This window comes from Prionailurus bengalensis, chromosome B2 (assembly GCF_016509475.1).
Source record: "Prionailurus bengalensis isolate Pbe53 chromosome B2, Fcat_Pben_1.1_paternal_pri, whole genome shotgun sequence".
Lineage (NCBI taxonomy): Eukaryota > Metazoa > Chordata > Mammalia > Carnivora > Felidae > Prionailurus > Prionailurus bengalensis.
In genome coordinates, this window is record NC_057349.1 from 92,071,375 (window position 1) to 92,098,124 (window position 26,750).

Sequence of the window (26,750 nt, forward strand, 5' to 3'; positions counted from 1 at the left end):
GGGATAGGGAGGTGCAAAGGTACCCCAAAATAGGGAAGGGATACAGAGCCCCCCAAAATAGAGAGAGAGGCAAAGGCCTGAAACAGAAATGGCGCAAAAATGTCCAATACATAGGAATAACAAGATTAGATATTCAAGGTGAAAGCACCCCCAATTTAGTACTATTGCAGAAAGTTGCTTTCATAGGAGAATAGGGCCAGGTTAGGTAAACTGGTGAACTGGACTATGGACTGCTGAACTGTAGGCAAAGCAGCCTGGGGTGGAGATGGTTAACAAAAGAAAAGGTGTCTTATTAACCCTGAGGTTATTTCCCCCATCTGTCTCAACCCCTAGGCTAGCAAAGATAAACAGGCATGGCGCCTCCTGTCTGCTGTTAACAACAATCTACCCATCTGCCTGGCACCCAGATTTTGTTTTATATTGACCCAAACCCCAAACACTGTATATCTTCAAAACCCCCTTTTCCCCCCCTCATGTCCCCAAGTTAATGTTCACTCTTTCTTTGTCTCTTTGTGCATGCCCATCACGTTTGTAAGCCTTCTGATCTGAATAAATATGGGGCAAGGACCCTTATTTGGGGCTCTTGTCTTTTCCTGGACATTAGCCATCTCTTGTTTTAATCCTGTGTCCGCTCTTTTGTTAGCCAAAAGAGAACTTTATCCTTAGAGTCTATGACACAATGTGAAGAGGGAGACCCCTTTTACAGATAGGATGTAAATAATCTCAATTTTGTTTCTTAGTTTTTTCCATTTTCTTCTTCTTTTTCTATTTTTATTCTCAATATAATTTGAATATAATAAAATTTCATACTGCTCAAGACTGCAATGAGATGTATTGGATAGATGTATTAACGTTCTATAGCCACTGTGATAAGTTATACCAAATTTAGTGACTTAAAACACGACAAATCTTACAGTTCTGTAGATCAGAAGTCTGATATAGATCTCACAGGCTAACATTAAGGCATTGTTATGGTGCACTCCTTTCTGGAGTAAGACTCTAGTATCCATTTCTTTGTCTCTTGTTTGTTTGTCCTAGTGGTTCAATTTTCCTTGACACATGGCCCCTCCTTTCATCATCAAAGTTTGCCATATTGTGCCAGTCTTCATGCTGCCATTTCTGATTTTCCCTTCGAATTCCTGCTTCTACTTTTAAGGACCCTGTGATTACAATGGGTCCACAAAAATAATTCCAGATAACCTCCATTTTATGATTAGCTGATTAGCAACTTTACTGAAAAACCGAAAAGCTTAAAACACTTAATGATAATACCTACCTTTTTTCATTTACTGCATTTGACAGAGATTAACCTTTTACTGGTGAAACATTTACACATTTTAATTATTACACATTTTGATGAATTATAGTGTAAATAATCTCCAGATTTTGTCAAAATATTGTCTTTATTCTTTGATCACATCAGGTGCCAAGCCCACTCCACCCCGTGCGCGTGGCTAGAGCAGATACTTCATCAGAGGGATGCAGGAGTGAGGTCTGTTCAAAATATCAGCAAAAACAAATACACTAAAGTTTGTGTTCGTTCATTTGTTTGTTTTAAATCTCACTGCAAAATCAAAAAGATTGATCTAAAGAGTTGAGTCATTACACTCATTCCATTATTACCTACAGTAAGTGTTAGGGAGTGGACACAGTCTGATAAATTATGGGTGCATTAAATGTTAACATTTCATGAAGGAGGCTCTAAACTTTCTTATCAGAAACTAGTTAGGAAGTGTCTGCATTTCCAAGCTTTAGATTCCGCAGTCTCTTCTTAAAGACAAAGAGGTCTTGGGGCTCCTGGGTGGCTCAGTTGGTTAAAAGTCCGACTTCAGCTCAGGTCATGATCTCACAGTCCATGAGATCGAATCCTGCATCAGGTTCTGTGCTGACAGCCCAGAGCCTGGAGCTTGCTTTGGATTCTGTGTCTCCCTCTCTCTCTGCCCCTCCACTGCTCATGCTCTGTCTCTCTCTGTCTCAAAAATAAATAAAAATATTAAAGACAAAGAGGTCTTTAATGGTTTAGTGCTTAGTGTTCTCAGCACAACAATGCAATTTAGTTCCCAAGGTGTTTTGGCAGCTCTCAATCTGAGCAAGAATAAGAGCTTTTGAAAAATAAGGCTTTAAGGAAGCTTGCCATTTTAGGGCTAAATTTTAATGTAATGTGAAAGTGTAAAGTCTTACACTTTAAAGAAAACCTAAAAATTACTGATTGGTTCAAAATGATTTTATAGAAAAACTAAACTACAACAAAAACTTGGCATTGGGTGGGAAAGCTCCACTGTCTTTGAGCAAAGTGTAAAAAGGTTCCAAGGAGGACAGAGCAGGAGAAGGGCCAGACATTTCTAACAGTAGGCATTTTCTCTTCCTCTTTCTTGACAGGAGACGGGCAAAGAACTGCCAGAATAGCTTCACCAAACCCTATCTTGAGGCCTCACAGGTGTGAAAACCGAGCACTCCAGGTATTTTACAACATCATCTCCCTAGCCATGGTCACTTCCTACAGGTAGGTGATGGGAATCAGCTTCTCCTTTAGTTTCTCAATCATGTCTTTGTTGTCCCTGAGATCAGGTTTAGTCCCCACCAGGATGATGGGGGTGTTGGGTCAGTGGTGTCGCAGTTCAGGGTACCACTTTGCTTGAACATTTTCAAAAGATGCAGCACTCACAAAAACAAATTAAGAATTCATCTTTTTGCAGAGAGGATCGGGGACATAATTGGTCATAATCTACTTGTCCAGCTGTATCCCATAAACTCAGATTTCACCGGTGTTCCGTCTACCATACACTAGCTGAGTAGTTGTAAAAGACAACGAGGATATATTCTCTAGGAAATACGCTGGTTGTGTAACTAACTGAACAGTAGGCAAGTTTTATCTACAGCTTTGTCTCCTGCCACCACTTAGAGGCTGGGAGCTGAGGCAAGAAGCGGTGGGCCCAGGGCTCAGCTTGCAGGACAGTCTAAGGCTGGAGGCAGCAAAGTGTGGGGGTGCTGGGCTACCTTGCCCTACATTGTGGAGGGAATCCTAAAACCAGCCTAATTAGCAATATTTCAATGTTTCTTTTATTAATTCTTTTTATATAAGGTGAATAAATAAAATGGTTATATCTATATTTTTAACACTTATTGCATATAGTATCTTGATCGTATATTTTTCTAACCAATCCGGAAAAAAATATCTGAAAATGAATTTTAAATGATTTCAAAATCATTAAATAAATGATTTAATGATTTTGAAAGTAAAGTAAGCTAATATTTACTTAATGTTACTTTCTATATTGTATCTGAGTAAGGTTTAAAGTCATAGAAAGATTTCTGAAATTGATTAAACACTCTATATCATTTATTCCTTTATTACAATCTATTACTAATCAATTCTGATGAACCATTGGCACTAACAATGCTAATTACAATTTTGGGGGATGTTATTAGGGAGTTTGTGAAGTAAAAAGATTGCCAAATGGGTTTGTTTATTTCAATCATCCAATTTTAACAATTTAGTATGTGGTATTTTGATAATCACCAAATGCAAATAGATAAGTAGTATAAATTTAATTACAGTCAGCTGATGCATCTTTCATCTGATGCATTAAAATATCATATAATATTTTACTTTATGTTCTTGTGTCAGGATGAATTGCTTTATTATGTTCAGATACATGCACACAAATATTCTGGGGAAGTTAAATTACATAGGTTTACAAATGTCTGCAAAATGAGATACATACATGAATCACTTTTGAGATGGAAGGTATTGAGATATTGCTATGTAGAAATCTGGTTTTTGAGATTGTTTATTGAATCATCTGGAATTGATGACTGTATTATCAGTGGCTTTCAAACAAAGATATATTTTCTCTCATTACATTTAGACTGCAAGTTTGCTGAGCTTTAGTGCTATGTGTTTTCAATGGGATCAACACTATTGAGGCATGCTGGCTTTGGAACAGATGGAAAAGTTCAAGTAAGCTACTGAAACATGTAATGAGTGTTAAAGGTTCTCCTCAAAACTGTCATATGTCACTTCTACTCAAATTCTTACGCCAAACAAATTCTCATGACCAAGCCTGACAAGAACAGGAAGTACGCTCCTCCCATAGGAAAGCCCTGCAAGTTACATGGCAATGGGCAGCGATGTGCAATCATCTGAGAATAAACATAATAGAAAATTAAAATATAAGCAAGCTGCCTTTCTTGGTCCCTAAATTTCTCTTTCTGGCATCAGCAACAAAAATGCATACTGCTATATAGAATGCATCCCAAATCTCCTACCCAACTTAAGTGTTTTGCTAGACTCACAGAAATAAAGAATATTTGATTTGTAAATAGTTTTTTAAAATGTTTATTTATTTATTTTTGAGGGGGAAGGAGAGAGAGAGAAGAAGACAGAGGATCTGAAGCAGGCTCTGCAATGAGAGCCAGATGTGGGGCTGGAACTCATGAACTGTGAGACCATGACCTGAGCCGAAGTCGGACGCTTAACCAACTGAGCCTTCCAGGTGCCCCATGATTTGTAAATGGGTTTTGATACCATCTAGTCAATCCCACCTAATATACAGATTAAAAATCAGAGAATTAAACATATCTCCTTGATGTCCTCATGTCAGGGGATAGTATGACTAGAACATAGTTTCCTTGTCTCTAAATGTTTTTTTTTTTCCTTTGCACAAGATCTTTGCCCTTAGAACATTTTCCAACCTGAAAAGGGCAGATTAGACATATATGTGCAAAGACTTTGTATGAAGAGAAAACTAACACCTCAACAGAGAATTAGAAGAAGCATGTATGGGAGCCTTTGGCAGAAAGGAATTGGCTTTATATAGTTCCACTTAAGTCAGGTGCATAAGCTTGATAGGATCTGAAATGAATGGTTAAACAACCATCCTGTAGTCTTCCTCTAACCTCAAGAATGCCTGAGAATTTGACTTTCCCTTATAATCCATCTTGTTACTCCTTACTCATGCAATATATAGGAATGTATCAGACACAAAATAAATGACAATCCTGTTGAGGTTGCCATGTAGCCATCTGGCTGCTCAGATTGATAATTTACGATGTAGAATTGACAAGTAACCAGTAACTGATGGAATGTTGCTAAACCAGAGAGTAGGAGCTAGTCATATCATTATTAGAAGGCTGTGTGCCCACATAAGACCTAAAGGGATGCCGGAGATGACAATTCCCTAAACTGAGAAGTTCCTTATCCACTTGGCTGCATCTCTCTTGATCAGGTGTGTCTCAGTGCCAAGTAATGAAGTCAATCAGAAGCTGCCCTGAAAGTCAGGACACATCTGCCATTCTGTTGTGTGTGCTCATATTGGCTGTCCTCTATGTTTCATTAAAACTAAATAAACCTGGTCTACTGCGTCCCAGGAGTGTGCACATTTGTTCAAGCCCAAGACTACTGCTGTTGGTAGAGAATAGTGGGCATTTCAATATATATGTCATTAGTTTGTAGGCGATTTTATAAATATTTCTGGTTTTCTCTCCTAAATTATATGAGATATTCACCAAATAGCACATGTCACTACAGTATCACACAAAATTTAAAGGTTAGTAACTTCGATTCACATTTAAGCTCATCCACTTACTAGATGAGTTTAAAAGTTACCTAGCCCACTTGATTCTCAATATCCTGACCTACAAAATATTACTTTTATCTTTGCTGGTAAATAGAGTTCATTTGATTCATTCTGATGCTTAGTTGATGCTCATCAAGTGGTAGCTATTATATACTGATCTTAGTTTTCTGCAATTTTAAGATAAAAAATATACACATGTATACATAAATATTTTTTTCCTATTTCCCATTTTATCAGTTGGGTTTGGTTAGTCTCAGTAATAGAGTGCACAAAACTTTCAATATTTAATTGATAATTCTCATAGTAACATTAGGTAGCTAATTAGTGTCAGAATCAAAATAGAGAGGCACCTGGATGGCTTAGTCCGTTAAGTGTCCAACTTCAGCTCCGGTCATTATCTCACAGTTCGTGGGTTCGAACCCCATGTCAGGGTCTGTGCTGACGGCTCAGAGCCTGAAGCCTGCTTTGGATTCTGTGTGTGTGTCTCTCTCTCAACATAATAAATAAACGTTAAAAAATAAAAAGAATCAAAATAGAAAGGTGATTTTAATTCAAAACAAATCAAATTCATTTTCCATCAGAACATACTGCCTCATTTTGAAAAAAAAATTAGCAACACTATTTTTGTAAGAATAAATTTTAAAGTATGCATATAACTGAATAATGAGGGTTTTGTAAAGTTTTCTCATCAGTTGTGTTAATTATCATGATGAAATAATTTAAGTCAGAAAAATTATTACAACTAAAAATTCAGTTATCTTATGATTATTTTTACTTTTGCATATTCCACCGCATAATTGTGATTACAGGGAGAAAGTTGTTTGTGCTGAACACTTTATTATGGTTGCTGCATGTTTAGAGAAATCCTGTCACAAAAAAGGAGAAATAATTTTTTGCAGATTTGACCTTGGAGGGAGTTTGAGATTGAAATATATGACATCTGTGAGGCACTCTGAGATCTTTGAAGTAGGAGTTGTAATATAATGTAATATCACAGAAATCTAAGAGATTATGAATAGAGCAATGTATTAAAGACGGTTTATCCTTCAACAGACAAATCTTCGACAGAGCCCCAGGCGACTGCTGGGATGCTGGCACCACAGTCAGTTGTACTCCTGACGAGAGAGATGTAACAGCTACAGAACTACTTCTTATGTGTTTCTTTTTATTTTTTATGACTCTGATACTGATGGAGAGAAAGAGGAAAAATGATTTAAATAAATCAAGAATTAATATGCTACTTTCCTGAGTCTTTTTGAACACTTAGCCATTTAACCATTCCACAAAGTAAAAAAAAAAAAAAAAAAAAAAAAAAAATGGAACCAGTAATTTTAAAATGCAAAATTGTATGCTTGATTAAGTTTATAGAATATTTTCTGAACTACATTTTACACATGAATGCTACTATAAACAATATATAGTTTTTATCCCAGAAAAGAGCCCCAATATAAAACTTCAATACCAGAGAAGCTATTTTCAACTTGAAAGTGCATTATAAAATTTCATATTAGTCTATCTTGGTCGGCATTGAAACAAATGTTTGTAGTTTGGGAATTTTATTTTTATCATTTGTGCAGTTCTAATTAATTTTAGGATTTATAGTGTGTAATAAAATGCAATAGACAGAGATGAGGGAGTATTTTTCAACATGCATTTTATCTAAAATTTACTATAAGCAACTACTTGTTTATTAAAACAGCTTGTTTCCCTCCTTTTTTATTCTTTTTATTTTGCCACTGCTAAATTTTACATTTAGGGTAAATTTTACATTGTTTAAATATTAAAAAAAAGATTTTATATGGGTACCAAACTAAATGCAAAATACTACACAGATCAAATGCAAAATATTATATAGTGTATGCTATAAAATAGGTAAGCTTTGAAATCTGAAAGAGTTGATTTGATAGACATTTGTTTCTTGTTCATGGTGTTTCTGATAGAAGCTTACAGAATCAAGTATGTGGGAAAGTTTTCTGGTTTACATAGACATCCTGGAATGCAGGCTGATGAAAGCTCAGGCTCTTTCAGCTTGTGGTTTCTGAATTTGTCCTGTGTATTAATATCTAACCAGCACATTAGGCAAGGTAGATGGTGAATGAAAATGCATGGACATTTTTTACTGGACAGAACTGGAAGAACTGTAGATCACTGCTGCCCATATTTCATTGACCAAAATTTAACCACATAGTCATAAGTACCTACAAAGGATGTTAGAAAAATGTATGGTCTAACTTTATGCAAGGATTTAAGAAGGATTGTTTGAGGGCAGATATTCTCTGTCACAGAAAATGTAAGTACCTTACTCAATGCCATATAGCTAATATAGACAGGACTCACAACTGATGCCTTCTGAGCCAGTAAAAAATACATCTATCTTTTAATAATTTATTTGGTGTTTTAGTGCTTTCCAGCTAGTAAAGAGGGTTCACTTTTGTTATTGTGTTTAATTTACACTCTAATTCTATGTGAAAGTGATATTATTATCACAGAAATTTGTATTAGGAGGTATCAATAACACAAACTGTTTAGGCAAACAGGGGTGGGTGTAATTCCTTGTTCTATCACTTGCCAGCTATTAATTTGGTGCAAATTACTTAGACTTTATCATATATACTTTCCTTAGAGGTTTAAAAACCACCAACATAGGTACCTAGGAAAAAATATAACAAAACATAGGCAAAGCATATAGACAGACCACAAAAAGATAATTGAAACTTTAGAAATAGAACCGAACATATATAGTCACCAGATTTATGACAAAAGTGCCACTGAAATTTGGAGAGGGAAGAATATTTCTTTCAGTAGTCATGGAACAGTTAAATATTTGTATGGAATGTAATGAACTTTTATTACAACTCAAATAGAAAAAATAATTTGAGTGGATTATAGACCTTAATAAAAAAGATAAAATGTAATGTTTCTAGACTTAAACTTTCTAAAATATTGTTATGACCTTGGTGTAGATGAAATTTCTTAAATATAATATAAAACACTAAATATAAAAGAAAAAGTATTTTGAATTTTATTGTGATTAGTAACTTTTTCATAAATAGACGACATTACCAAGATGGCAAAGACAAACCACATATAAGAGGGTATGAGTGATAGGTATATTTGACATAGAATATGTACTTCAAATATAAAGATCTCTACAAATAAAAAATAAATAAAACATCATCATAAAAAATGGGCACAATTTAAATAAACACTTTACATCAGAGAACATTCAAGTGGTCAGATTTAGAGTTGCTCAGTAACACACTGATTAGGAAAATGCAAATTAAAATCTCAATTATATGCCTATACACACTCACCAAGATGGCTACAATTAAAAGTACTGTAAGTTCCAAGTATTAATGAAGGTGTGGAGGGCTTGGAGCGTCTATACATTAGTGTAACTCTTTTGGAAAACTGGGTGTTTACAAAACGTTATACATTTGGTAGCTGGTCTCCAAAGACGGTCTCCTAATCCTAGCATTCAAACCTTATCTTCATTGTTCTTGAACTGGCCTGGCCTTTGCAACTGGTTGGAACAGTTGACAAACAGTATTAACTGTCTGTTATGATTGAGTCATTCTTAATACCTAGTGCAGTTGAGGCTTTAGATGATTCCAGACACAATCTAAAGACAGCAGCAATAATCACAACTATACATTTAAGTTAGTAATCTCATTCTCGATAAATTCTTAAAATATTACGTATGTCTTGCAAAACACATGTACAAAGTATTTATAGTAATATTACTCATTATATTTTAAAAATCAAAACAACTCAAATGTCAATCCAACAGCAGAACAGATAAATTATAACAAAGAAATTTAAAAATAAAACTACTAAAAAATACACAAACATGGAAAAATTTACATTATGTTCCAGTGGAAGAGGCTCTACGCAAAATAGTACATGTATGATGATTTTTTATACAAAGTTTAAGTACAGATAAAACTACTAAATAGTGTTTGAAGTCAGAATGATGGTTATGTTTGATGCTTGGGGGTCAGGACTGACTAAGAAGGGGCACAAGGGAACTTTCCTGGGTATGTGTATAAGTAAATATTCACTGAGCTGTATATACTTAAAACTAATACATTTAATTCAGTTTATCATATCCTTGTAATATTTCATTGAAAATGTTTAAAAATAAGAACAATTACATTATAAGAACATTGTGAACATTAAATTTGATTATGGGTAAAAAAACATATACTAATGTATACCAGTAAATGAATATTTACTACTTTTGTTTCTCACTTCTCTATATTTTATAAACAAGGACATTAAATCTAAGGTTAAGTAGTCAAGGAGGTATAAAATGAGAGATCTTCGAAATAGCAACAATAAGAACAGAAGTGAAGGCTGACAAAACACAGTGACTATGGGGTAAGAGTAAAAACAAAATTTCCCACACAATGTTTTATGTAGTTAATGAAGACAAAGGTGATATTATTAACCCAAACTGGAAAAACATGAACAGGAGTGGGAAGCTGGAGAATTAATAAATTGTGTTAAAGCTGGTAGTGGCATTTGCAGTGGCAATACACCATTCAGTGAGATGTCAGTATACCACAGATATTGAAGGCTGTGAGATAGTGGTGATGTCATCAATAAAGTGACTGTTTTTGGACTTAATTGCATATTTGATAATTTTAAAGCCACAGTAATGGCTGAGATCTCTTTTTAAGGTGACTAGAAAGAGAGCAATCTCAAGAAAAACATATTACATATTTTATATGTTCTTCTTTCCCAAGCCTTAATAAATTGGCATTAGAGGAGTAAAAGTGAACTGGAGATAGGAAAAAAGTGAATAAAATATTTAAAATGTTATTGAAAGATAAAAACTAGAAAAAAAGAATGTATATTGACTTGTGAGACCCAAAGAATTTGCAATCTAAGCAGGAAAAGGGAGAAACTAACATAGAAATCAGATCCTTTATAGAATCCCTAAGATATTTCAAACTTAAAGAAGACAGAGTATCACACACCAAGTAACAAGATACCTAAACTTCTGTGTCCTCCATTAAAAAATGTGAGTTTTTCTCACAGAGGAAATTGAACCAAAGGACTCCAGACATCATAGGACACCAAATTCAGAGGCATGGGACATGAGGTTTGAAGCTATAGTTAATGATATAATACAAATTTAGCTATTAAACTTTGGCATCATTTTCCAAATATATTTTACGTTCTTAACAAAAGTAGGCATACATAGGTAGTTCATGGTTCCCATCCCCAAATCTTGCAAAACAACTGCCCCAGGAAAAAGGCCATCACATCATGTCTGAGATATGACAATCTCCAAACGAGAAGACTGGATCCCATGTAAAGTCACAGACATGTCCTTCATGTACTCTTTCACATAGGCACCGCCCTCACCTTTTCAGTGCCTTATCTTAAACAAAGAGAGCCGAAGAAGACCAAACATTTAAATCAATCTTTAGGAATAAAGAACAAACTAAAATAAAGAGACAAACCACACATGTAGAAGGAAGAAAGCTGGTGCAGGAAGCAGAGCAAAACAATATACCGACCATATTTAGACAGATAAGATGTATTGTTTCCATAAAGCAAGAAAATAAAGCCATCTTTAAAGTTTTGAGGACAAGAAACACCTTGAAAGATTTAAAATATGGTAACTAGTGCTCGCTTCAGCAGCACATATACTAAAACTGGAACTTTACAGAGAAGATTAGCATGGCCCCTGTGCAAGGATGACATGCAAATTCGTGAAGCATTCCATATAAAAACAAAAACAAAAAAAAATAAAAAATAAAAAAATAAATAAAATAAAATATGGTAACTAAAATTTAGAAATAAAATTAGCAGAAGGGCTCAAAGATAACAGAGCAAAAAAAAAAAAACACATGGAAAATAAGCAAGAAAAAAAACCACAAAAAGACCCAAGGGGACCAAAATGGGGAACAAAAAGCAAAATAGATACATTTAGTGTATTTAATATGTAGTGACTAAAAGAAATGTATTTCATAAACTGAAATATTAGTCCAAATAATTAACAGCAAGAGATGAATAAAAATATTTTTAAGATGTGAAAAGACTGTCAATTTTGTATCTTATGTAGTCTTCCTTATGAATCAACTGAAGGATTCTGATTCAGAAAATTAAGCATGAAACTAAGAGAAAATAGGACATTTCTTTCAAAAAGAAATAAGCAATCAACAAGGGAGAATAGTAGAGGGAATCCCAGACCACAACCTAGCCCCAGGCTTGTAAATCTACTTCCTGTTGCAGATTAGAACCGGAGACCTGTGGGCCTTGCAAGGACAGATTATCTGATAAGATTAGGCATTTGTAAAAAAGTAAGATATTTCTATGCATTTGAAAAGCTGATGCAGCAAATCAAGGAAAAAATAGTAATTGATAAAAAAAATAAGTAAACGGGAGTAAAAGAATTATTAACTCCAAGAAAACAATATGTTGTTAAGAATGAAAGATCAGTTCAGAAATGACTATTAATATCGTCACCATATTTTTCATATAAAAGTATATATATACATATACTGAGCTAGAAAGACAAAAACAGGAAGTAAAAAGCAAAAAAAAAAACTTATGTTTACCTTTTCATCATATAATTTAATAAAATAAAAATACATTTTACAACTTGATGTTATTTGTCAAGCAACTATTTCAAGCATAGAAGCTAAAGTTTACATTGCAGATGTTTGAGATAGTCTAGGAGGGAAAATTTAATTTACACTATAAAAATGTTTTCCCTTTACATTTAAAGAAGGATATCACAAAAGAGTAAATTTGCCACTTGAGATATATACATATATATATACATATATATATATATATATTGAATTGCAGTTTATAGTTTTCTTATTACCTCAGGGAATAGTATTTGACAGAATACTGTAAATCCAAATAAAAATATCTACAAATCTAAGGGAACATGTCTTCTCTGACTATGAATTTTTTTTGTCTTTGTGTTTTCTTTTGAACAGTAAGCACACACACACACACACACACACACACACAAACATATAAAAGATATATGAGAAAAATTAAAAGCCTAAATAATTGAAGGTATGGTTATAGAGTTCCATAGATTAGAAAGCACATATTAGAAAGCTCAATATTGTGAAGATGTCAACTCTCCCCAAAATGATTTAAAGATTTGATTCATTAATGATCTCAATAGATCATGTGTATGTGCATGTGTTTGTTTCCACATTTAAAGATCTGTGATTACCCTGGGCTCACTGGATAATTTGGGATAATCTTTCTATGTTAAAGTTAATTGATTAGCAACTTTAATTCCATCAGCATCAGATATATTAATATATCAAAATAACATACAACAATAAAAAAATGAACTACATGAAGCAATACGAAGGATTAATACTTATAATATTGAGTAAAAGATCCCAGGTTAAAAAAAAAGTACATACTATATGATTCTATTTATGTAAATAAGGTTCAAAAGCTATCAGAACAAATCTAAGGTACTAAAATTCATAGTAGTTACCTTTGGCAAGAATATCTTCTGGAAAAAGAATGTAAAAGGCTTCTGAGATTTCTGATAATACTCTAAATGTAGCTGAGGTTCTAAAAAATAGTTAATGCTCTAAATGATTCAAAATTTAAGGATTCATTGAATATTCACTTAAGACTTATGTGATTGGTTATGCAAATATTATGTATTACACTTATAAATTTTCTTTTTAATTTCATGTAAACCTAGAAAATGTGAAACACTAGGTTTATCTTGAGTTTTTCAGGAAAGGTCTGATAAAGGAGGTGAGAGTCTTAAAACATGACTGAATATAAAAATATATTTGGGGGAGTGCCTGGGTGGCTCAGTTGGTTAAACTTCTAACTGTGGCTCATGTCATGATCTCATGGTTCCTGGGTTCAAGTCCCACATCAGGCCCTGTGCTGACAGCTCAGAGCCTGGAACCTGCTTCGGATTCTGTGTCTCCCTCTCTTTCTTCCCCTCCCCTGCTCATGCTTTCTCTCTCCTCTCTCTCTCTCTTTCCTGAAAATAAATAAACATTAAAAAAAGTTTAAAAAATACATAATAGTCTTATATTTTATTTAAGTCTTATATTTTATATATTATTTTATACAAAAATAAAATTAGAATACAAATTTAGCTCATAGCAAACATTTTTTAAAAATTTATTTTGAGAGAGAGAGAGAGCATGCAAGCAAGGGAAGAACAGAGAGGGAGAGAGACAATCCCAAGCAGGCCCCCAGCTGTCTCCTTGGAGCCTGATGTGGGGCTCAATCTCATGGTGATGAGATCATGACCTGAGGCAAAACCCAAGGTCAGATGCTTAACTGACTGATGAATGCAGGTGTCCTGTAAATATTTTCTTTTCTTTAATATCTTTTTTTGATAAATATATTAGTTTCTTATTTCTGCTGTAACAAGTTATCATAAACTCAGTAACAAAAATGTTTTATCCTTTTTTTTGAAATTAATTGTATATGTTTATTGATTTTTGAGAGAGAGAGAGAGAGAGAGAGCACAAGAGGGTCAGGGGCAGAGAGAGAGGGGGACAGAGAATTGAAGCGGATCCATGTTGACAGCAGAGAGCCTAGTGTGGGGCTTGAACTCACGAACTGTGAGATCATGACCTAGGCCAAAGTCAGACTTTAACCAGCTGAGCCACGTAGGCACCCCTATAGTATCCTTATTATCTTATGGTTCTGTAGGTTAGAAGTCTTATATGGGTCTGTCTAATGGGGCTAACATCCAGGTGTCAGGAAGACTGCATTTCTTTGTAGCAAATCTAGGAAAGAATCCAATTCCTTGTATTCTCCAGGTTTTAGAGGCTGCTCACCTACCTTTGAATTCTGATCTCTTTCCAGCATTAAAGTCAATAATATCTGGTGGAATGTTTCTCATTTAGCATCACTCAAGCACTGAAAGTTCTGCCTCCCTTTTTCACATTGAAGACCCTTAATTACATTGGACCCACCAGGATAATCTCCTTGTGTTAAGCAGTTGATTAACACCCTTAATTCTATCTGCTAACTTATTCTTCCTTTGCTGTGTAAGGTAACATTCACAGGTTCCAGGGATTTGATTGTGGACATATCTGAGAGGCCATTAATATGCCTACGGTATTGGGCAGATGAGTTTGCTCCTTGAAATTTAAATCTAGATTATCAAAGATGAACATGTCATAGTTCATTTACAAAATCTAATTTCATTGTCAACTCTGGTTGCTCTCTATGGTTTAGGTGATTTTTTAGCCCATGCTTGTGGAAGACAAACTCTGCTACGAAATTTTAATATGAATCACTCTGACTTTTTAGCATGAAAATATTTAAACAAATTGAGTAAAAGAATAAAAGATCTTAATATATCTAGCCAGAAATGCTAATGTTGACCTTTATATTTCTGCTTCTTTGTTTACCAACTTGTTCATTGAGATTTATTTCTATTTTTCTAATCTCCCTGGTTTTAAATAGTTCATAAAAATTGTTAATCATAAAAATATACTATTGGCGTTATAAGACTATAATAATTATTTCAAAGACCTTTGGTTCCTTTATAAAGACAAAATACATTTCTTTACATGAACCTGTATTAATATTTTTTATATTAGATAATCTCATACAGGCGTTTTTAAGAAAAATATGTTTCCTGAAGATCCCTGAAAATATTTGTATCTTGAGAACCAGACAGTTGTCACTCTGAAATTTTACTTTTATTTTCAATTTTAGTTAATTTTTACTCAGTTCTAACATAGAATTGACTAGAACTTCTCAATGAACAGTATCAAAAATGAGACAAAAGCCTGTAAAAAGTACTCTAGGTCCATAGTTATCGTAGAAATATTATTACCCAGAAAAGTGATGAATAATGTTAGTTTAGGCAACACTGAACAAGAGCATGTAGGGCTAACTCTAGAAAAAAGCTATAATTATATTTGAAAATGATAAGTAAATTCTCCATGTTGGTAAATTAATACCTCAGTTTTTGGAAAAAATAATTTACCTTCTGTTATATTTTCTTACCTTCTGTATGTTGGTGAATGTGTGTGTGTGTGTGTGTGTGTGTGTGTATACATGTATACATGTATTTTTTTTCCTACCCAGAAACAGTGTAATAACAGTGGTAAGAAATTTCATGCCTGCTTTTTTTTTTTGCTTCTTTTTCTTTTAATATGGTTCATTCTTTTTGCAATATAAATCAAAATGAAATAAAATCTTGTTTTCTACTTTTATATATTTAACATGTCTTATTTTAATATTTACCTGGGCAAACATATATGCATAGACCTTACTATTGGTACATCATTGCAGTGTCTTTTTCCTTATAGGTTTACATGCTTTACTTGGAAGTAGATTTTCTTGGACCACCCTCTCTTCCCATGCCCAGGGAAAAATATGTGTCCTTGTTGATAAGTTCCTACTATTGTTCACATTTTAGTTAAAAAGTATTACATAGACTTAAAAATCTACATGTCAGTTCTATGTCAGTTCTAAAATAATGATAAACGAGAAATGATACAGCCCGAACTCATCCTGGAGCTTGGAGGGAATTTGCCACACAGCATGCAGCAACTGTGTGATCTTGTAAAAACCTTGGGGGACCTCCAAAGGGGTGCCTGGGTAGCTCAGTCATTAAGCATCTGACTTTGGCTCAGGTCATGATCTCAAGGCTTGTGGCTTTAAGCTCGGTATAGGGCTTTGTGCTGACAGCTCAGAGCCTGGAGCTTGCATGGGATTCTGTGTCTCCCTCTCTCACTGTTCCTCCCCCTCTCATGCTCTGTCACCCCCCCCCTTTCTCAAAAATAAACATTAAAAAAAAGTTTAAAAATTTAAAAAGTGCAAATCTGACCAGAAATGTACCGTCTTCTGCTGAGTAGATCCATCCCCATGCAGCAATGCTATCTCCTTTAAACCTATTTGTATTTCTCTGTAATTACTCTACCACTGCGATGACCATGTAATCACTTCGATAGCTTAAAGTATCTGGACCTTTTATGGTATCTAAATTAAACTGAGTTATAAAAATGAAAGTGGGGTGTATCATATTCAGTTACTCACTGAAAGAATTAAGTGAGTTTTTTCCCTTCTTCTGGCCTAGATAAGGTATAAAAAATTTCCTGTAGTATTGGAAAATATGGAATACGCTTTCTTATATGTCAAAACCTGACCCATAGAAAGCAATGGCTTTGAGTTTCATAAAGGACTTGAGAAATAACTTACTTCTTTTGTTATATTTTCCTCTACCAACTCATGAAATACATGCTATCAGTTCCACTTTTTAAAATAAGTGTTCTAGGCCTCATTTTCTTTATACACTTTCTGTACATGTTTAATGTTCAAAATATTATATTTTCAAAAATGGTTCTATAAATCCTAAAATTATCTTGCCATTGCATTGACCATAACTAGCACTTGTTAATATATTGAACAAACACACAAAATGTATTTTGAGTTCTCATTGAAATGGTAGATACATTATTCATTTGTTCATTCCTCCACAAAATATTTATTGAGTATCCATAATTTGTCAGACACTATTATACTTGATGAGGATGCCACAATGAACAAAATATATATTGTCCCTATTATGATGCTCAAATCTAACATGGAGAGAAAATAAATGTAACAATATACTAAATGTTAATAAATGGCATTGAGAAAATCCAGGAATGTCAGGGGTCTAAGTAAGCCTCTGGAAAGTGATTGCTATGTTTATATAGAGCAGTCAGGGTAGATTTCACTGATAAGGAAACATGAGCAGGAAACATGACCAGAAGGAAGCAAGGGAATGTGCTGTATGACTATTTAGGGTAAGAGTGCTCCATGCAGAAAGAACAGCAAAGGTGAAGACAGGATTGGGAGAGTACATGGCATGTTTAGACCACCAACAAATTCACTGTGGAAGTAGAACAAGGAGGAAAGTGGTAGGATGTGAGGCCTGAGTGTAGAGGGTTTATAGTAAGTACCACAATAAAATTTGACAGTTCAAATCTCCCTTAATTGTAAACATTGTCTTTAAAATAAGAAGTAAAGGGATGCCTGGGTGGCTCAGTGAATTGAGTGTCCAACTCTTGATTTTGGCTCAGGTCGTGATCCCAAGATCATGGGATCCAGACTTGCATCAGGGTCCACACTGAGCATGAAGCCTGCTTATAATTCTCTCTCTCTCTCTCTCTCTCTCTCTTTCTCTCTCTCTCTCCCCCTTCCCTCTTTCCATCACATCACCCCACTCATATTCTCTCCCTCTCTCTCAAATATAAAAATAAAATAAATGAAAAAATAGAATCAATTAAGAAGTAAAAATAGTAAACAATAAGGAAATATGTGGGATCAAAGTAGAGATCAGCAGTCCACAAACATGAGAAAATATTTTGTATGCTACATGGAATACTGAAGAAGACAGAAATATAGATAGAATGTAATATTGTTGTGTGCCATATAATCATCCCAGACAATGCAATAAGGCACCAAAAGAAATGAAACAAATAAGAATTGGAACAGAATAAAAATTTCACATTTAGAAAATCTTAACTAACCTACAAAAAATACCACTAGAAATAATGAGTGCATTTAGCCAGAATGCAAAATAGAAGGCTATTACACAAAGGTCATTATTTCTAAATACCAGCAAAGAAAAATTTGGCGCATGAAATGTAAACAAACATACTATGAGCAATACCCAAACATGAAATATTTAGCATTAAATTTAACAAAATATGTGCAAGATTTGTACACTGAACACTATACATTTCTGAATTATATGCTTTCAAAGCCTAGATAAATACAAGGAAAGAGATCCTATATTCATGAATCAGAACTCAGTAATGTTAAGATGCTAATTCTCCCCAAATGCACCTACAGATTTAACAAAATACCAGTAAAAATTCCCATTAAAAAATTCCCTTCTTTTTTTAAGCAATTGACCATTTTACTCTAAAATTTATATAGAAAGACAAAGTATCCTAGAATGACCCCCAAAATACTTTTAACAAAATAACAAATTTGAGGATTCATACTTGATTTGCAGGTGTGCTATATAGAAAAACACAGCAATCAAGACAGTGTTGTATTGACATAAGAAGAATCATATAAGTGTATGGAACAACTTAGAACATAAAGAAGTGTCAGTAGGCTTTTCTAGCTTGTTCTTAATCTTAAGGAGAAACCATTCAGCCTTTCACTGCTCAGTGTGATGATAGGTTTCATATATGATCATCTTTAATGAGACTCAGGAAGCCCCTTTATGGTTTGTTGAGATTTTATCATGAATGAGTATTAAATTAATCAAAAATTTTTCATTTAACGAAAATGCCATCGTTTTTCTCTTTTATTTTTTAATATGGTAAATTACATTAATTTTTTTTCAGTTAACCCAAACTTGCTTTCCTTAAATAAACCCTACTTGAATATGATATCTTATCCATTTATATATGGCTGGATTTCATTTGCTAATTTTGATTTTTTTGGTTGAGATTTATGAAGGGTTATTATTCTTTAGTTTTATTTCCTTGTAATTTTTGTCTGGTCAGAGAGTTATTGCCTTATAATATGAGCTGGGAAGTGATCCATTTTTCTCTAGTCTATGAGAGAGTTTGTGTCGATAATTTCACACAAACATGTATTTTTTTCTTAAAGATATTTTTCTTTTTCAAATTTTGTTGATGTTTTTTATTTTTGAGAGAGAGAAAGACAGAGCATGAGCAAGGGAGAGGCAGAGAAAGGGAGACACAGAATCTGAAGCAGGCTCCAGGCTCTGAGCTGTCAGCACAGAGCCCAACACAGGGCTCGAACCCACGAACCGTGAGATCATGACCTGAGCCGAAGTGGGATGCTTAACCGACTGAGCCACCAAGGTGCCCCAAAGATATTTTTCTTTTTAAATTAGTTTTTTAATGTTTATTTATTTTTGAGAGAAATAGAAACAGAACATGAGTGGGGCAGGGGCAGAGAGAGAGGGAGACCACGAATCCCAAGCAGGCTCCAGTCTCTGAGATAACAGCACAGAGTGCTAAGCAGGGCTCAAACTCACCAACAGAACAGTGAGATGACCTGAGCCGAAGTCAGATGCTTCACGACTGAATCACCCAGGAGTCCCTTAAATATATTTTTCTTAAATACACTTATTTTCCCTTAAATGTTTCACGGATTTTTTTTTTAATGTTTCATTTTTGTTTTTGAGAGAGACGGAGACAGAATGTGAGTGGGTTAGGGGCAGAGAGAGAGGGAGACGCAGAATACGCAGCAGCCTCCAGGCTCCGAGCTATCAGCACAGAGCCCGACTGGGGCTCCAACGCAGGAGCTGTGAGATCATGACCTGAGCCAAAGTCAGACGCTTAGCCTACTGAGCCACCTAGGTGCCCCTGTTTCACGAAATTTTTATCAGTGAAGCCATCTTTGCTTAAAATTTTCTTTGTGAAAAATTTTAAAATTATAAATTCATTTTATTTGAGAGATAGAAGTCTATTCCAATTTTCTATTTATCACATTTGTTTGTTAATATGTGTATTTCAAGTAATTTTTTTCATCTTTGCCAGAAGTCAGCATTTTTTTCTCTTAGGGGTCAGATAGTAAATATTTTAGGCTGTGTAGGCCAAGATTCAACATCAAGGTAATTAAATACTTCAATAACAAGAGAAAAATTCGAAGTATATTAACAATAGATTATTATTTTGTAATACAGTTCTACTACACTTTTTAACACAAATTGACTAATGAGAAGCATTAAATTTTTTTCTGGAAGATTACATTTCACTTAATTGGAGTCCAACTTGAAACACTGTAAAGTGACAACTGTTTCACAAATCTGTGTTTTGTGTAAGAGCACAATAAGAAACCACCATATAATGTTTGTGCAGCATCTACTCAACTCTGCCATTATAGCATAAAAACAGCCATCAACAACATATAAATGAACATATGTGGCTGTGTACTATGAAATTGTACTTATGGGAACCAAAATTTAAATTTCATGTAATTTTCATGGGTCAAAATATTATTATTTTTCAATCACTTCACATTAGCCAGTAAGCTGTACAAAAATAGGCAGTGGGTACATTTGGCCTAGAGCTGTCCTTGTTCCAGGTTGTCAAAATTATTTACATAAATATGTTAATACTGCCTTACTAACATTTTAGCATCTATAGGTTCTCTTGTCACAATGCACTTTTCTCTTGATATTAACCATGTATTTTCTTGTGTTTGGTCTGTCCAAAACAATCACCTGAATGAATTTACAATTTCAGATTAATTTGATTCAAATTTAATTTATCAAATTTTTTAATATTTTAAGTTTTATTTACTTATTTATTTTAGAGTTTATTTATTTATTTTCAGAGTGAGAGAGAGTGCAGAAAGGGCAGAGAGAGAAGAAGAGATAGAATCCCAAGCAGGCCCTGTGCTGACAGCAGACTCGAACTCACAAACCATGAGATTGTGACCTGAGCCCAAACCAAGAGCCAGGACACTTAACCAACTGCCCCTAAATTCTTTTAATATTTTAAATATTTTAAAGCAAAATGGATCTTATTTTTCTGATTTTCAAAATGTGATGTTAAATTTTGTGTGTCAACTTGACTAAGAGATGCCCAGAGAGCTGGTAACAATTGCTGCCCTTCATCCATGATCTTCACCTTCAATTATACATACTTTGAGATTAGGTGGTCGTTCCTAGAGGTAAAAGATAACAAGGATAGTTTTCCATTTTAGGAATTAGGCATGTGAAACACTAAACAGCTGATTACTTTATCTAAACCAGGATTATACTCAAGAACTAACAACTTTGAACTTATATGAATGTACTCTAGCTTTCTTTCCTCCCATTTTTTCTTGTGACTTTAAAAGTAAATTCTGACAAGGTAATTATTTCTAGTTTGATTTAACACATTTTATGCAGTACAGAGACTATATACTTACATTTCCAATTATATGTTGAAGTTCCTGATCTTCATTTTCATTATAGATCCACATGTTTTTTTCTTCAAGCTCAAAATCTAAAAGTTCCCCAAAATATAACATGCACTGTGTTTCAGTATGATATAATTCTATTTAGTTAGAAAACATGACCTGAATTTACAGGTAGTTGTTTAAGTCTTTACTTATCTCATTTGAAGTCCTATGAATGCTTATGTTTATAGAGTGTGGTCTCAGATATTGTCAGATTTGTTTAGTAATAATTTTTAGTGTATGAACCATGTTATCTTTGTAAAATCTGAAAAAAAAATCGAATTCCAAAATACCTGTCTGTATGTGGTTTGGGTAATGGATCGTGGCCTTGGAAAAGCAAATCTACAGCTGCAGTTTGGCTCATGTGCCCTGGAATGGGAGATCAATGAGGTCTAGAGTGTGTCTTTGGTGATTTACAGTCCTTTCCTAAAATCTTTCATGTGAAAGAAATAGAAAGTATATTTATATTTCTCACACATCAGTGATTAGAAGATCCTTTTAAAGAAACAATAAAATTATTATAGGCTTCCATGCTAACTTAAAATATTTCTGTTGGGGTGCCTGGGTGGTTCAGTCAGTTAAGCATCCAACTCTTGATTTCAGCTCAGGTCATGATCTCACAGTTCGTGAGTTCGAGCCCCACATCCAGCTTTGTGCTGACGGCTCAGAGTCTGCTTGGAGTTCTCTCTCTCCTCTCTCTCTCTTCCTCTCCCTCTGTTTGCTCTCACGTGTGCACTTTCTCTCTCTCTCTCAAAATAAATAAATAAACTTAAAAAAGATTTTTGTTAAAATACTAAGTTTGGGTAAATATGACAAAACAATTAATTAAAATGATAAATTACATTTTGCTTGATCTCCCTCTATTTTCTCCTTTCTGAATTCTTCCTCATCAAGATTATTTCCTCTGGAATATATGGTAGGACTGAACAAAAAGATGCTTTTAGGAAACATTTTGCATTTTGTAAAATAGCATTGGAAATATGCTGAAGATCCCAGGGATATAGTGAGTAAATTGGTGGTGATTCTTTTTGAGAGTTGAGAGTAGGAATTGAAGGTTCTCACTGATTGCACATTGGTTCAAGGTCAGTGGCTCCTTAGGACAGAGGGGAGTCTGTGCCTTGATTCCTGGCAACATATGTAGAGAATGCATTTTGCACAATTTTACCAAAATTTCCTGTATTTAAGTCTGGTTTAGAAATATCATAACCACAGAAAGATCTTTTAAATGCTTTAACTATTTAAGGCATGGAGGCATGAACACAATTTAGGAGATACATAAATTATGAGGTCATCTTAGAATTTGTAATAATTAGAACTTGTGAGAACTGAGATGAATTGTAAGAACTGTGGAAAACCGCACTGTAGATGTCCATTAGGTAGTTGGATATAGAGGTCTAGAATCCATTATATAGATCTGGGATGAACGTTTGTATTTAGAATTTCACAGCATTCAGGTATAACAATTAAAACAGGATACAGACAATATCACCCTGAGAAACATCTAGAATGGAGAGAGGAGAATAGTATAAGACACAAAGAAACAGCAAGCACTGAAGGTGCAGTAAGAAAAAATCAAACTTATTAAGAAAATTAAGAAGTGGTTGGAGAGGTAACAGGAAAAACAGAGTGGTATAACTGGAATCAATGGAAGTGAAAACATCAAGGCAAAATTAAAACTATCAAAACTTACCATGTGGTCCAGTGATAAAATATAAAAATACCAATTAATGCCAACCACATTCACCATAAGTAGGTGACTATCTCAATGAAGAGGTGGTCATATTGGAATGAAGGGAAGAAGGAGAGTGAAGTGTTTGAGGGGTTCATTAGAAACCTCAAGTCAAGAAGCTGATTTCTGAAAGCAGATAGAAAGGCTGGCATTTACAGGGAGGTACAGAAGGAAGAAAGAATCTGTTTTTTCACAAAATTTGCAAGAAAGTTCGTATTTAAGTGTTGAAGTGAAGAGCCAACAAAAAGTGAAAGGTTGAACAGTAAAACATTTGGATTAATTTGTTAGATTTCTGTAGTGAAGAAGAGGCTGGTGTAGATGGTAGGTTTGATCTGGAGCAAATGTGATGGGAGACACATTTTCATCTGTTAGGGATGAAAAAAGGATGGTTGGACAGATGGATGGAAGGATAGCAACAAGTTTCCACAAGAGCACAGATAAATGATGAAGAGCCTGATGGATTCTATCTTGTCAGTCATTTAGGGCTCATCTATCCAGAGTGAATAGAAATGGTGTATGTAGGGGGGAATTGAGTAGGTGCAGAAGGCTTGAAATAGCCTAGAAAATGGCAGATTGGACTTATTGGGAAAACAGAACAATTGTCTGGTAACTCTAAAAGGTCATGAAGGTTGGAAATTGGGAATTTGGGAGCTAACAATGCTTTATGTATTCAATGACACATTTCTCTGTTTTACATATTGTAGTTGTGGGTGGAAACAGGGGCTTGGTTGAAGCGGCCCATGTGGAGAACAGCCTATTTAAAAAAAAAAAAAAGAACATATGGCAGGGTTTATAGTTTGAGAGAAAAGAGAGGAGTTAAAAACTGGATGTCTGAAAAGATTAAAAAACAACTACAGACTGAATAATTGGGGAGAATTAAAAGAACAGTGCTATTACCAGATACTAATTTTAACTTTATGATTTCCATATGAAAGATTCATTTAAAAATATTTAGTGAGTATCTCCTGTATAAGAGACATTGTTCTTAGCATTGTGGACATGATAATGAGACAGGCTTTCTGCTCTTATGAAGCTGAGATTCTAGCCAAGTGGATAACAACAAAATAAAAAATAATTGGGTTTGATGATCCCTACTGCAGAGGAGGTGACTGAGTGAAAGAGATGGCTTCCAAAGCTTCCTCAGCCAGGACAGGTATTTAACAATGCCTTACAGACAGGGTCAGCATCTCTGTGCTGTCCAATCGGGAAAGTCAATCATTAGCCTCTAACACAGGAAGGTACTTTTCATTGCTGAACAGAATGAGAGTTAATCCTGACCATCAGCACAGCATAGGCAGAACATGGTATCCTGACCCTGGGCTTAGAACTAAGATCTGAAAGCTGCCAGGTCACAAAGATACAAAGGAGAACCACTTGAAGGCTAACTGGTAGTAAGTGGCCAGCTATTTCACAGAAACTGTTAGAGGCAGTCAGTCAGTTTGCTTGCAATTAATTGATTGAAACGGTACTTTTAGTGAATTTTGTGATGTTTATTAATGAAGACTGAGGATATGGGTCTTATACATGAGAGGGATATCCCAGTATAAGTTTGCACGTGGTCAAAAAATCAAAGAATGGACTATAGAGAAAGAACAAAACTTAGAAAATACCTGAATGTGATCAGAATAAAGACATATTCATTTGATGAACCACATTAGGGATTTTTTGCTAATTCCTTATTGAGAAGATAAATTATTATTAGAACACAAAGATTTTAAATTTGTTGATTTGGGATATTTTATACTTATATTATCAATATTGTAATGTGTTTATGGCTTAAGTACATCGTATGTGTTAGTCGTTCTTAGCTAAGCTCTTTACTGATCCCATAATATCTCTAATTCTTCTTAATATTTAATAAGTATCCAAAGTGTGTCAATCTATCTGGTTTTGTGTCTAAAATGGGTATGTCAGTAATTCTGGCTATTTAACAAATTATTCCAAAACCTAGTGGCATAAAACAACTTAAAAAAAATAATGTTTTATTTGTTGTTGAGAGAGAGGGGGGGAGAGAGAGAGAGAGAGAGAGAGAGAGAGAGAGAGAGAGAGCATGAGCGAGGGAGGGGCAGAGAAAGCGTGGGACACAGAATCCGAAGTAGGCTCCAGGCTCTGAGCTGTCAGCATAGCACTCCACGCCGATGCGGGGCTCAAACTCACAAGCGGTAAGATCATGACCTGAGCCGAAATCGTACGCTCAACCGACTGAGCCACCCAGGCGCCCCTAAAACAACTTTTTATTATGCTCAGATTTTTGAAGGTAAGGAATTCAGACAAGGTATAGCAAGGTTGCTTGTCTCTATTCCACAAGATCTTGGGGCACAGATAGGAGACTTGAAGCCTGGAGGCTGGAATCATCTGAAGTCAATGTCACTCACATGTCTAAGTGTTAGTGCTATTGGCTAGAAGTCCCCAGTTTCTTCTTTCTTCTTTTTTTTTTTTTTAACTTATTTATTTGTTTTGAGAGAGAGAAACCAAGTGCGCAGAGGCCAGGGATGGGCAAAGACATAGGGACAGAGAATCCCAAGCAGGCTCTTTACTGTCAGCCCACAGCCCAAAGCAGGGCTCAATACATGAACTGTGAGATTGTGACCTGAGCCGAAATCAAGAGTCAGGCACTTAACCATGTGAACCACCCAGGCACCCCTCCAGTTTCTCTTTTCATATGTTCTCTTTGGGAGGACAACTTAGGGTTTCCTCTCAGAATGGTGGCTGATCTCCAGGGACAAATGTTCTTCAAGAGAGAAAGAGAGAGGGAGGGAAGGAGAAGCCATACCATCTTTATGACCTAAACTAGGAAGTAATACAACATCATTTCTATATAGTCCTTGAAGCACAGAATTCTGCACAGATTCTGCCCCATTTCTATAAGATTATGTAAGATCGCAATATTCCTGTGGCCACTTTTGAAAAATGTAATCTGCCCCAGTGAGTGCTATTAAGCAGTATTCCTTAGAAAGAGTTGTTTTAGGAGGTTAATTTCTTTTAGGTTTTGCCACTAGTTACTTAATGCTTTGTGCTGTAGGAGCGCAGGGTGGAAATGCATCCATTCTGTCTAATGCCATTGAATGTTTTATAGAGTAGGTAATAGTTGAGTGGTCTACTTAAGGGTAACGTGGAGTTTATCAGGCAAAGAAAATGAATTCATTTTATCATCCTGTACATTTGTGAGAGAGTAATGGCCTGTTCAGAGAAGGGTGACTGTCCATAGTAAAGAAAAATGAGGCTAGGAAGGTCACATATAAGTCCATTTAGGCACTATTTAAAGGAACAATCAATAACTACTACTTTAGTCCAGATATGCTATGAGGCACATATACATGCATTTTAGGTAGATGTTGTTATTAATATCTGAAAATCTGAAATTAAAAAAAATGGTTCATGGTGTCATTTAAGCTTTTTAGAACATAAATAACCATAATTAGTAAAAAGCAAATGTTTATTAAGGGTTGTTTGCAATTATCATGCATAACTTGGTATATATTTTTAGTGGTAAGTGTGTCTAGTTGTCTACCAATTTGCAATCTTCCCTTCAT

General features: G+C 34.7%; 1 non-coding gene and 1 pseudogene across 1 annotated transcript; one reads left to right on the forward strand and one right to left on the reverse strand.

Moving 5' to 3' along the window:
• Positions 1–999: 999 nt before the first annotated feature.
• LOC122490512 lies at positions 1,000–14,451 on the reverse strand (annotated as a pseudogene).
• Positions 11,216–11,322, forward strand: LOC122490626. Its single transcript, XR_006299174.1, has one exon. It is a non-coding gene; the product is annotated as a U6 spliceosomal RNA (small nuclear RNA).
• Positions 14,452–26,750: the final 12,299 nt, after the last annotated feature.